Genomic DNA, 11,600 nt, shown 5'->3' on the forward strand with positions numbered 1-11,600 from the left:
AAAAAAAAAAAAAAAAAAAAAAAAAAAAAAAAATAACGAGTTTGTATCTTATATTTCAAGGTAATTACTTTGAAAGACAATATTTATTGGATACATAAGTTCTTGTGTTACATCATTTATACCACATATTTAATCTATGACATTATTGTTTTACACTGTTAAACTAAGATTTTCATCCAATAGGAAATAAATCAGGAACAGGTGATTTTATTTAAAATCACCAAAAGTAGGGTCTCAGTCAGTTAAGCATCTGACTTTGGGTAAGGTCATGATCTCAGGGTTCGTGAAATCGAGCCCTGTGTTGGGCTTTGGGCTGACAGCTCAGAGCCTGAAGCCTACTGCATTTTCTGTCTCCCTCTCTCTCTGTTCCTCCACTGCTCACATTCTGTCTCTGTCTCTCTGCCTCTCTCAAAAATAAATAAACATTAAAATTTTTTTAAATAAAATCACCAAAAGTATTTTTAAAATAGCGGTTTTAAAATCCATCAGAATCCATTGTTCAGTTTTGCAACCGATATCAAAGGCCTTAAAACTAGACACATATTATTGGCTTTAGCCATTTAATTTTTTCAAATTGGAAATGATATAAAAACTGCCTATAAATTTGTTATTTTTAATAGCATAAATTGTTTTAACTAGTTTAACTTCCTAGTACTAGTGGATTATTATACAAAATACATATCATATTATTATATGATGGAATACCATTTCCTTGTTAAAATTAGTTAATAATTAACGAGGGTACATGACCTGGAGATGATAAGAATATATTAAATAAGGAAAGAAAGTATCTATTAATGGTGCAATATATTCCAAATTGTTTAAATAATAATTGAATTATTGAACACACACTATATATGCCAGGCTTTGCATGTATTTATTTCATTAGATTCTCACAACTCAAAGGGCTTTATATTACCCTCCCATCTTATAGATGAAGAAACAGGTTTAGAGCAGTTATAGAAGTTTCTCAAAAACACATAGTTTACCAATGCAGAACTAAGGTTTGAACCCAGAAAGTCTGGCTTCAGAAGACAGGCTTATACATCTACAATAACATATACGTAGAGAAAAAAAATTTTTCAAAAAAAAATTGCAGCAAAAGGATAACGAAAGTTATGTCTGAGGATTGAGATTACAGTTTGCTTTTTATAGTTCCCAAAAATTTTAAAGTATTTATTAAGTATACTCAGAAAATACAATGATTATTTGATAAGCTTTCAAATCCAGTAATTGCTTAATAAGCTTTTTACCCTAGTTTGATAGGCTACCAAATAAACCAGTGCTCTACTCAGCAACTACCGATAACATGAACCCTACAAAGTGTTACTCCTCTTCACTGAGAGATAAGAGCTTTCAAAAATCACAGCTCATGAAAATAGCTTCATGAATGGTATCTCCTATAAAGTCTGCCTTAAGCTCAATAATCTTACTACACAGACATTATAACATTAATGCATTGGAAGGAACTAAAAGTCATGAAGACTCGTCCTTTGTTTCATGAAATCAAGGAAAAGGAACAAAAAATCCAAAAACAGTTTAAAAACTAAATATATTCCACTGAATGAACTACTGTGCATCCAGTAAAAGAACCATAGAAATGTATAAATAGTGGTTTATAAAAAGATTTCCAGTATATAAAAAAATAAGAATAAGAACAACACAAAGAAAATTCTCAGATATTTTTAAGACTTTTAAAAAATATAAGTATACATGTATAAATAAATAGTATATGGCCTGAAGATACATTTTAGAAAACCTTATCCTGAGGTCATAACACATCCCTTCCAGGGAAGGGAGTGAAATTGAATTAGAAAGACAAGCTCAGGGGGAGAGTTTTCAGTTTTTACTGTGCATAGGACTTTTTTATTCCAAGTTTCAAAAATAATGTATTAAATGTATTTATATTATGCAATTCTGAAGAAATATAACAAATGTATATTCTTAAAATTGTCATCACTCACAGTCATCATACTTACCATAACTTATTTGTATTATTGTTTTATATATCTCAATAATATCCCCTTTATGTACCATGGTATGTATTTGTCCAGTAGAATTTTAGAAAAATCACAGGGAGAATTTGTTTAACCCCATAACTTTAATGGGAGCAAACCTGAATGTATATACCTTTGTTTTTGAAAATAAAGGAAAATTATTTTCCCATATGCAAATATTGTTGATTATTAACTTCTACCACAAAATGAATATATGGATTTAAACAATAAAAATAGGTAAAGGAAAGTAGACATAATTTATAATGGAAAACTTTCGTTATACTCTGTGTAGCAGGACAATTCAGACATTTTGATTATGAAGTTGCATGCATACCTACTAAATCCATTTGCCCCAGTGCAAAGTTATTCTATCATACATTTTCTTCTTTCAAAAGAAAAGAGAAAAAAAATCAAGTATATGATCCCCTTTTTTTTTTCTGAGAGAGAGAGAGAGACAGCGTGAGCAGGGGAGGGTCTCCAGGGTGAGCAGGGGAGACAGAGGGAGATACAGAATCTGAAACAGGCTCTAGGGTCTGAGCTAGTTGTCAGCACAGAGCCTGATGTGGTGCTCCAACCCATGGACCGTGAAATCATGACCTGAGCTGAAGTCAGACGCTAAACCGACTAAGCCACCCAGGTGCCCCGCCATTTTTCTTTTTGAAAAGCCCAAATTACTAATCATACTTTACAAAAGCATAAGAGACCTTAGAGTCAACACCACTGACTAATCAGGGGGAAAAATGTATTACAATGTATTTAATTTGCACTGAAGAACTTCCAGGTAAATTGAATATAATGATTTTATCCCCTTGCTTATTTTCTAAATTGCACAAATAATTATAAAAAATTTCATAAAATTTTAGTGAAAGAAGAAACTATATAGATGATTTAACAGATAAGAAACTTGAAGTCTAGAAGGCAATGATCTAAGAGTATAGAGATAAGTACTGTCAAAGCTTGGATTATAACAGAGATGGTCAATTTAACAGATTGTGTGTTAATAGATGAAGCATCATTGGAAATAAATTTTCAGGAAAAAACTATAGCCTATTAAAAGATCATAGATGACTTGGATATAATAGCATACTGAGGTTATTTGTGGCAAAAACAAAACATTTGACTAAGTCATCTATTTAATATTCTTAAATCCTAAAATGTATGATTGTCAACATATATTCAGTCCTGTTAAATAAGTACATATTGTAAATTCTACTGCAAATATATTTTAAGGAGATTAATAGTTCAAAAGATGTGGCTCTACAATGATACCTGACCAAAAGAGTTTCTTCTCCAAACTATCTTACAATAAATTAAACATGAATTTCATGGAGAATATTCTAATGTTGCTGGTTAAACTGTTTTTCTGAGTGTTCTTGTTTTTGTATGTGAGTATGATGGCGATATGTTTGAAGCTTGAGAACGTCTTTTAAAACATTGGTTAATTTTATGTTCAGTGGTCACTATTATATTTTCAGTTCGTGGCTTAACACAAATCTTGCCTACAATATTTAAAATGGGAATGTTTGTTTCTATAGAGATATGATAATATATGATAGAACAATTCTGCGTTTATGGTAATATTGAAATAAAGAATCTCAAAGTCCAGTGGCAAACAGTGCAAGGTTCAATATTTCTGTTCAATAAATACTTGATCAAATTCTAAATTTAATAATTACCTTAAGTTACAGATCGAAAAGAAATTAATTAGCTTGATATCACCAAAGTCATTTTAGAGAACATAGGGTTATTTTTCACTTTTTGAGGACCTTCCATAGTTTCCAGAGTGGCTCCATCAGTTTGTTTTCCCACCATAAGTGCATGACGGTTCCTTTTTCTACACAACGTTGCTAACACCTGTTGTTTTGTGGTGATGTTGATTTTAGCTATTCTGATAGGTGTGAGGTAATACCTCATTGTAGTTTTGATTTGGATTTCCCTGACAAGTGATGATGAACACCTTTTTATGTGTCTGCTGACCATCTGTATGTCTTCTTTGGAGAAATGTCCATTCATGTCTTCTGTCCATGTTTAATTGGATTATCCATTTTTGGGGTGTTGAGTATTGGGGATACAAGAGCAAATGATGCATACCAAAACCCCTCCCGTCACTGAGTTCACATTGTAGTAAGGTAGATAGACATAGACAAGATAGAAAGATTACAGAGTACATTAGATAATGATGAATACTCAAGAGGAAATTCAGCATGCTTATTTCCAGCTACCTTCTTGAACCATGGAGAGTGCAGCACTTCTTAGTCACAGGCTTTGTTTGTTTGCTTACTTAATAATGTAATGATTTTGTTCTAAACCTTTCCATTTCTGGGCTGATTTGAGCTGTCATTTCTTGACCTTTTCTGCTCATTTATATTCCTATTGTAGCTTAATCAGGAACTTGCATTATCCAGGTTCCCAAAGCCTGGCAGGAGACTAAGAGAGTGCTTTTATTTATTTATTTATTTTTTACAAATAGTTTATTGTCAAATTAGTTTCCACATAACACTCAGTGCTCATCCCCAAAGTGCCCTCCCTCATGCCCATCCCCCCCGCCCCCCCACATCCATCAGTCCTCAGTTTTTGTCAGCATTCAAGAGTCTCTCATGGTTTGCCTCTCTCCCTTTCCCCCACCATTTCCGCCCTTCCATGTGTAGCAACATGGGAGGAACAAGGGGGAGAAGAAGAGAGTGCTTTTAAATCTCTCTTTCATATAAATTTACTACCACTCCCCTAATTGTACTCATACACTTCCTTGCCCTTTTGAAGAACTCAGTAAATGGTCAGGAATGTTAAGATACAGTCTGCCCTGGATACCCCACTGAACTTGCCAAGAAAATTCAGGCTGAGAAAGTCAAATTATACAATGGCCTCACCCCATCAATTAAACATTATGCTTTGCCCATTTACTGGGCCACCCACTGTGACACAGACCACATGCCACCATCCATAATTATTTAGATCCAATAAACAGAAACTTCCCACTACTATAGAGGATGGATGTGGGATCCTATAGAGACAACATTCAGGGTAAAAGAAACACTGTAGAGTTTGTGGTTAAAAACAAGTAAATAGCAAAACTGAAGTGTAAATAGGTATAATCCATTATTGATTAACTTGTGATCTCACTGAGAAAAGGAGACTATCTGCAATACCTTAACTCATTTCATGTCTGACAAACATATTTTTTTCTTCTGACTCTTAGGAATCAGGAAAAATCCCAGATACTGAGTCAATAAGACACAGTGTCCTTTCTTCCAGGAGTTCATGGAAGGATACAGATGCCTAAGTGAAAAACTGCAATGTCCTATCATAAGCACAATGGCAGGGGATAAATAGGGACCTACAGGACCTCAGAGAAGGAACCTAAACTAATTAAAAAGAAGGCTGAAGAGGGAGAGACAGATCATGCAGAAAAGATTTCCCGGAATTTCCTTGTACCCAAGCTGTGTTATCCAGATGAAAAAAGGAAAAAATCCAAGGAAGAAATGAAACCATGTGGTACTCAGAACTACACTGTTGAGCAGGAGTAAATTGGACATAAAGAATAGTGAAAAATAAGCCTGAGGCAGATGCAGGGACCAGATTCTAAAAGCCTAGACTTTATTCCATAGGTAATACCTAACACATTTATGTGTTTTTAGAAAAAGAGTAACTTGCTCAAATTTGCAGAGGATAGAAAACATGGATTTAGAGACTATTGGTTTAATTCCGGAAGAACGTATTAAAGAACATCAGGACTTAGCAATTAATTGATATGGGAGTAAGAAAAGGAAGTCAAATAAAACCGTCACGATTCAAGCTTCCATAGTGACTGGGTGGGGGGGATGGGTGGTCTCAGGCAGAGGGTCTGTTTTCGGACCAGGAGGACTTGCAGGCAGCTGTAAACACAGTCTTTGAGTTTCATGTCACCCTTTTATAAACATCCACCCCTTTCAAGGCCATCCAATCTTCATTTCAAACAAATTGCTTTAGGTTACCAAACTCAATGATTTAGATACAAATGTTCAGACTCAAATGCAGGAAACACAATGGAATATACCCTGATTTCCCTTAGAGAAGGTTCTATAAAGACTTCCATTACAAATGGACTTTTTCAGAATGAAATCTGGCCATTTGTAGCAATGTGGATGGAACTCTAGGGTGTTAAGGCTAAGTGAAAGAAGTCAGGCAGAGCAGGACAGATACCATATGTTTTCACTCATAAGTGGGACGGGAGAAACTTAACAGAGGACCGTGGGGGAGGGGAAAGGGAGAAAATAGTTGGGGAGAGGGAGGGAGGCAAACCATGAGAGTCTTTTGAATACTGAGAACAAACTGAGGGCTGATGGGGGAGGGGGAGGGGGGAGGGGTGATGGGCATGGAGGATGAGCACTGGGTGTTATATGGTAACAAACTTGACAACAAACTATAAAAGAAAAAAAAGACAAATGAACTTTTTCTTTGCTCACTGTATAGAACAGAAGGGATGCTGGTACAATGAGTCAACTGGGCTTATAATTAGATAAATAATGATATTAGTAACTATGTACAATTAAAAAGAAGAAAGAGAGAATATATTATATGTTACCTTACTTATTCTCATGACAACTCATTAGACAGATATTATTTCCAATTTACAGATGGGGACAATGAACTTCATAAAGGTTAAATAAACAGGCCTACATGACATTGAAAATCAGTAGTAGAGGTCAGGACTTTTTAAAGAGGAAAAGAACTATTATTGATGAAAGGCTCAACTTACATCTAATCCTCACACTTTCTATTTGTTCATTCATTTAATCCCCTGTGGCAGGCATCACTGTTTTGATATTTTTATTAGATATTACAACAGAAATTGGCATGCTCTTGAAAGATGTGTTTCAGAAATCTGTAAATATTTCACTCAAATTTTTTTTGTTTTTTAAACCAATTTTTAAAACTATAATAAACAACATGTACACACAAATCCCAAATTATAGTACATTAGAAAAAATCAGTATGTTAATGTTCACTGCCAGGTTAAATTTTTTTTTTTTTTTTACAAATAGTTTATTGTCAAATTAGTTTCCACATATATACTCAGTGCTCATCCCCACAAGTGTCCTCCTCCATGCCCATCCCCCCTCCCCCCCACATCCATCAGTCCTCAGTTTTTGTCAGCATTCAAGAGTCTCTCATGGTTTGCCTCTCTCCCTTTCCCCCACCATTTCCCCCCTTCTTCCCCCCCTTGTTCCTCCTTGACGGAGGAACAGGTTAAATTATTTAGTGGCAAACCTCCAACCATAAGTTCTTTTCTAATATCTACTTGAAAAGTATACTGTGATTACAAAGTGTTATTTTTTAAAAAAGAAAGAAACTATCATGTTCAGCTACTTAACTGTGTGATTGGCAATTTTCTCCATATTGTGTAGCTAATATAATATAAATAAAAATTTGGACGCCATATTAGATTGTCATGTTCAACACAAAATCCGTCATTAGGACACTTAAATACATTATACTAAATGCACTTTAAGAACTGTATTTTACTAAAACATGGCTTCTACCTGCTATATAAATTGGGATTTCAGACAAAATTTCATTTAACAAGAAGAAATTCTGCCTACAACAAACTGCAACATAGGGTGCCTGGGTGGCTCAGTTGGTTAAGCGTCTGACTTCAGCTCACGTCCTGATCTCACGGTTCGTGGGTTCGAGCCCCGCATCGGGCTCTGTGCTGGCAGCCGGCCTGGAGCCTGTTTCTGATTCTGTTTCTCCCTGTCTCTTTGTCCCTCTCCTGCTCACACTGTCTCTCTCCCTCCCTCCCTCCCTCTCTCTCTCTCTCCCTCTCTCTCAGAAATAAAAAAAAAAGACATAAATTAAAAAAAAATAAAAACAAAAAAAATTTTTCAACAAATTTTGAAAACATGATATACAATATTTTCCTTGTGAGAAATGTTTCTGTTTGGTTAATCAATATGGCCTCAATTCCATACCAAGATGTGTAGTCCACTCTTGCGCAGTTAGGAATGCTCCCAAAGGCAGACTATCTACTCTGAAAGCTAAAGACATTTTCTAATGCCTGAAGATGACTTCATTTACTGTTTCTTCTTTTTAATAAATTTTGTTTTTAGTGTTGCTCATCTCCACATAAATTATATAAAACTGAAGATTTTAATTCCAGTTGATTGTATGTTTATGATTTATAATTCCCCTTGGGCACAAGTTTAATAACTTTCTTATTTTCCTTAACATGTCACACTTGGAAAGATTTAAGAATCCAGTAGTTGCTGATAGAGTTTATATAGCAGATCACCAAAGGAAAATACTGCTATCTGAAAACAGACTTTTTCCCCTGACATTTGAAGAATTTCATGGCCAGACTTTTAAAAAAAATCAAATTAGGCACTTGCCATAGCATTTCAATCACTTTGTTCTTAATTGTCTCAGAAAGAGATTTTGATATTCAAGAATGTCAACACACACACACACACACACACACACACACACACAGAGTCATCTACTTCTGTGGATGAGAATATTCAGTTAAGCTAGCTAACATCCTAAGAAATCTGCTCCCCTTATAAAAGCTCTATACCAAGCAGTTATAGCAGATGGTAATGGTGGTCTGGCTGGCATATACTTTGAAGCTATCATGACTTTGAAATATTTTATGCAATATCTGTTATGACTCGAGATAAACCCTAGATTTCTCAAAGGCAGGAATCATTCTTTGCAAACCACAGAAAGACACAAAACAGTGGTCTGCATGTGGTGAGTGGGCATTGAACAAAGATGTGTTTATATGATTTATTTAAGACTGTTCACCTAACAGGGAAATCTTCTGAAGCCGGAGGCCTTCGGTATAGCCTAAAGTGAGCGTATCTTTGGCAGCCTAGCATTATTTCACCTTACTTTTAGCTTTAACAAATGTGAGCCTGCCCGTCTCTTTCAAAAACCTATTGTGGTCTTGCCAGGTAATACTCAAGCCACTTCAAAATCACAACCCAACAGACAGGCAGTCTTTCAGGAACTCACATTCTATTCCCTCATCCAGTCCTCTTTATGTTGTCCTGGTAGAGTGTCTGTCACGTCTTCTTAAAAAACAGTGGGATGGAGGATTGTGTAGCATTGATGTCAGAGCAGCTGTCTTCCCTTCAACTTCTAGCCTTGGTCACCTGGGTAGAGCAGAAAAGGCACTGAATTAGTCTGAGGTGAACCAAACTCTGTGCACAGGAAATACAGAAAAACTTAGGGAAGACTGGAATGTTCAGAAAAAAGAAAAAAGAACCATTCTGATGACATGGACAAAATACTCCTCTATTCTTTAGAGTAAACTATTGTTAACACCAGCCCTCTGGGGAGCTCTGCCTCTGGAACTTTGTACCCATTCCTTCAGTAAGGATGCACCACCGAGTGATGTGGGAAAATGGTGATGCCTCCTGTCTTTCCTGGGATCCTAAAAAAGAGACTCTCAGATGCTGAGGTGTGTATGCAGGAGGCTTAATTAAGGGTGTGTTCTCAGGAACAATGGTGGGGGAGCAGAGGAAGCAGGATTGAACAGAGAAGAAATACTGAGAGGTGGTTCTAACTGCAACCTTGCCGTTCATTCAAAAACTGTAAAATTTGGAAGTCCTCCAGAGGTGTTCTGACTGAGACAAGAGTCTGAGCCTTTGTACTGCCCAACAGTGATCAATCACTGGATGTGGACTGTTTCTGCAGAAGGGGCATGACCCTAGGCAAGGCAGCCTCCTTCATCAGGCAAGGCAGACTCCTCCATCAGAGAGCAGTCCTCAGGAAGGGATGTGGTCTTGAGTTATCAGCAGCCTACATTGCCAAACATTTAGGAATAAGTGCCTAGTTCCTAAAGGAGGCTCTGGGTGGCATGACATGGTGTCTCTACCCTACTTAGCCAGAGAAGTTAGCACAATCAGTAGAAATGATCAGGACTGATTCTGACCCTGGGACCAGCTGTCATTATATTTCACCCTGTGGTGAAAAAGTCCTAACCATATGCCAATCACTCCTCTATGTAGATTATTTTGTTTTCTCTTCTCAACTCTGTAGGTTTTATTGGTTTGCATGTGTACAGAAGCTGTGGCTTAGAAACATTAAATAACTTTCTCAAGGTAACACCACTTAGTGAGGGCACTAGCAGGGATTGAAAGTTAGAATTTTCTGAATCTGAAGTGTTTTGAACCAATCCATAGAATTCAGGATCATATTTTGTTAGGGTGGTTGTGTTTTCACTCCTGACCATGCCCCCAATATTTGAAGGCAAGTGGTAAAATGTATTTAGAAACAGGGAATTTACGTGGCTGAAAAGTTACTGAACCATACCCAACTGGATGCCCCAGCACACACTTTCCAAGCCAATGAAGGAGGAAGAGGACTTCATACTAGCCAAGTGAGCTGAATTGATACCATTGATCTAGGATTCTAACATCTGAATGAGTGGACCTAGAAGTGATGGACTGAAGCAAAAGTGCTGGTTGTAGGGTTTCCTCCAAAAATAGCATTTGCAAGACTCTTTCTTCAAACTTCCTTCCTTTGTGTCCTCTCCCCCACACCATAACCCAGCAGATCCACTGAAAGTCAGGAACTTGATTTGAAAGGTGTTCTAAGTAAGTCACAAAACCAGCTTCAGTTTGCTCTTTTCATTTGTCCCATTGTCTTTGCAGTTATTTCCTTTTTTGTCTCCTGACTTCTTCCCAGAATAACTACTATGTCTAGTTCAAAAGCATGTCAGAGCAGATATTTCTCATCTCAACTACACAGAGGTACTATGTAATTACAGAATGTACTGGAAGAACTTTGGAGGAAAACCAAGATGTTCACTTTATAAGAAAAAAATTAAACAGAAATAATCAAAACAGATTATTTTCAAAATGTTTTCAAGCCTGTGTTAACAGATTATTCTCCTGTTAACAATTACAATGCCACATCCCAGCAGGAATTTCCAGAATATTACATGTATATTGACAGTCTCAGTCCCTGACAATGAAGAACAGATTGGACCTGGACACTCTCTGCAAAACAGAGCAGAAGCAAATGGCTTCCCCTTTTCTTTTCTTTTTTTTCTTAAATAATCCCTACGTCCAATTTGGGGCTCAAACTCAAGACCCTGAGATCAAGAGTTGCATGCTCCATTAACTGAGTCAGCCAGGTGCCCCTGGCACCCCCTTTCTATTTTCTGCCCATTCCCACCAAGACAGGTGTATGCTATAAACAAACAGAATTACCAAACTGGACAAAATTTGTCCACTCTCAGGAAAAAAAATATGGAGAGGAGTTGAGAAATTATGTTTTTCTTTTCTTATCTAACTTAAATGAATAAATTCAATGTAAGAGGTGATGTACCCAGGCTAGAGCCAAAATACAGTAGAAATTAAATAAATATTTGTTGAATTCATTAATGCATATTACCTACTCCATCAAGCCCCTCTATTTCCTCTGGGAGAATTCATCCTTCCCTCTTTAGTGCTCTGACAACATTTTGTGCATTTTTATAACATTCCCGCAAACTGACTTTTATTATATTTAGTAAAAGTACACTGATCTTTCCTCTTGCCTTAAGAGCAGGAACTGGACCTCATTCAATCTGTAGCCTACATTTTGTCCTGCACAGAGCAGAACTCAATATCAATGTTT

The sequence above is a fragment of the Hyaena hyaena genome, unplaced genomic scaffold (assembly GCF_003009895.1).
Source record: "Hyaena hyaena isolate Hyena2069 unplaced genomic scaffold, ASM300989v1 scaffold_695, whole genome shotgun sequence".
Lineage (NCBI taxonomy): Eukaryota > Metazoa > Chordata > Mammalia > Carnivora > Hyaenidae > Hyaena > Hyaena hyaena.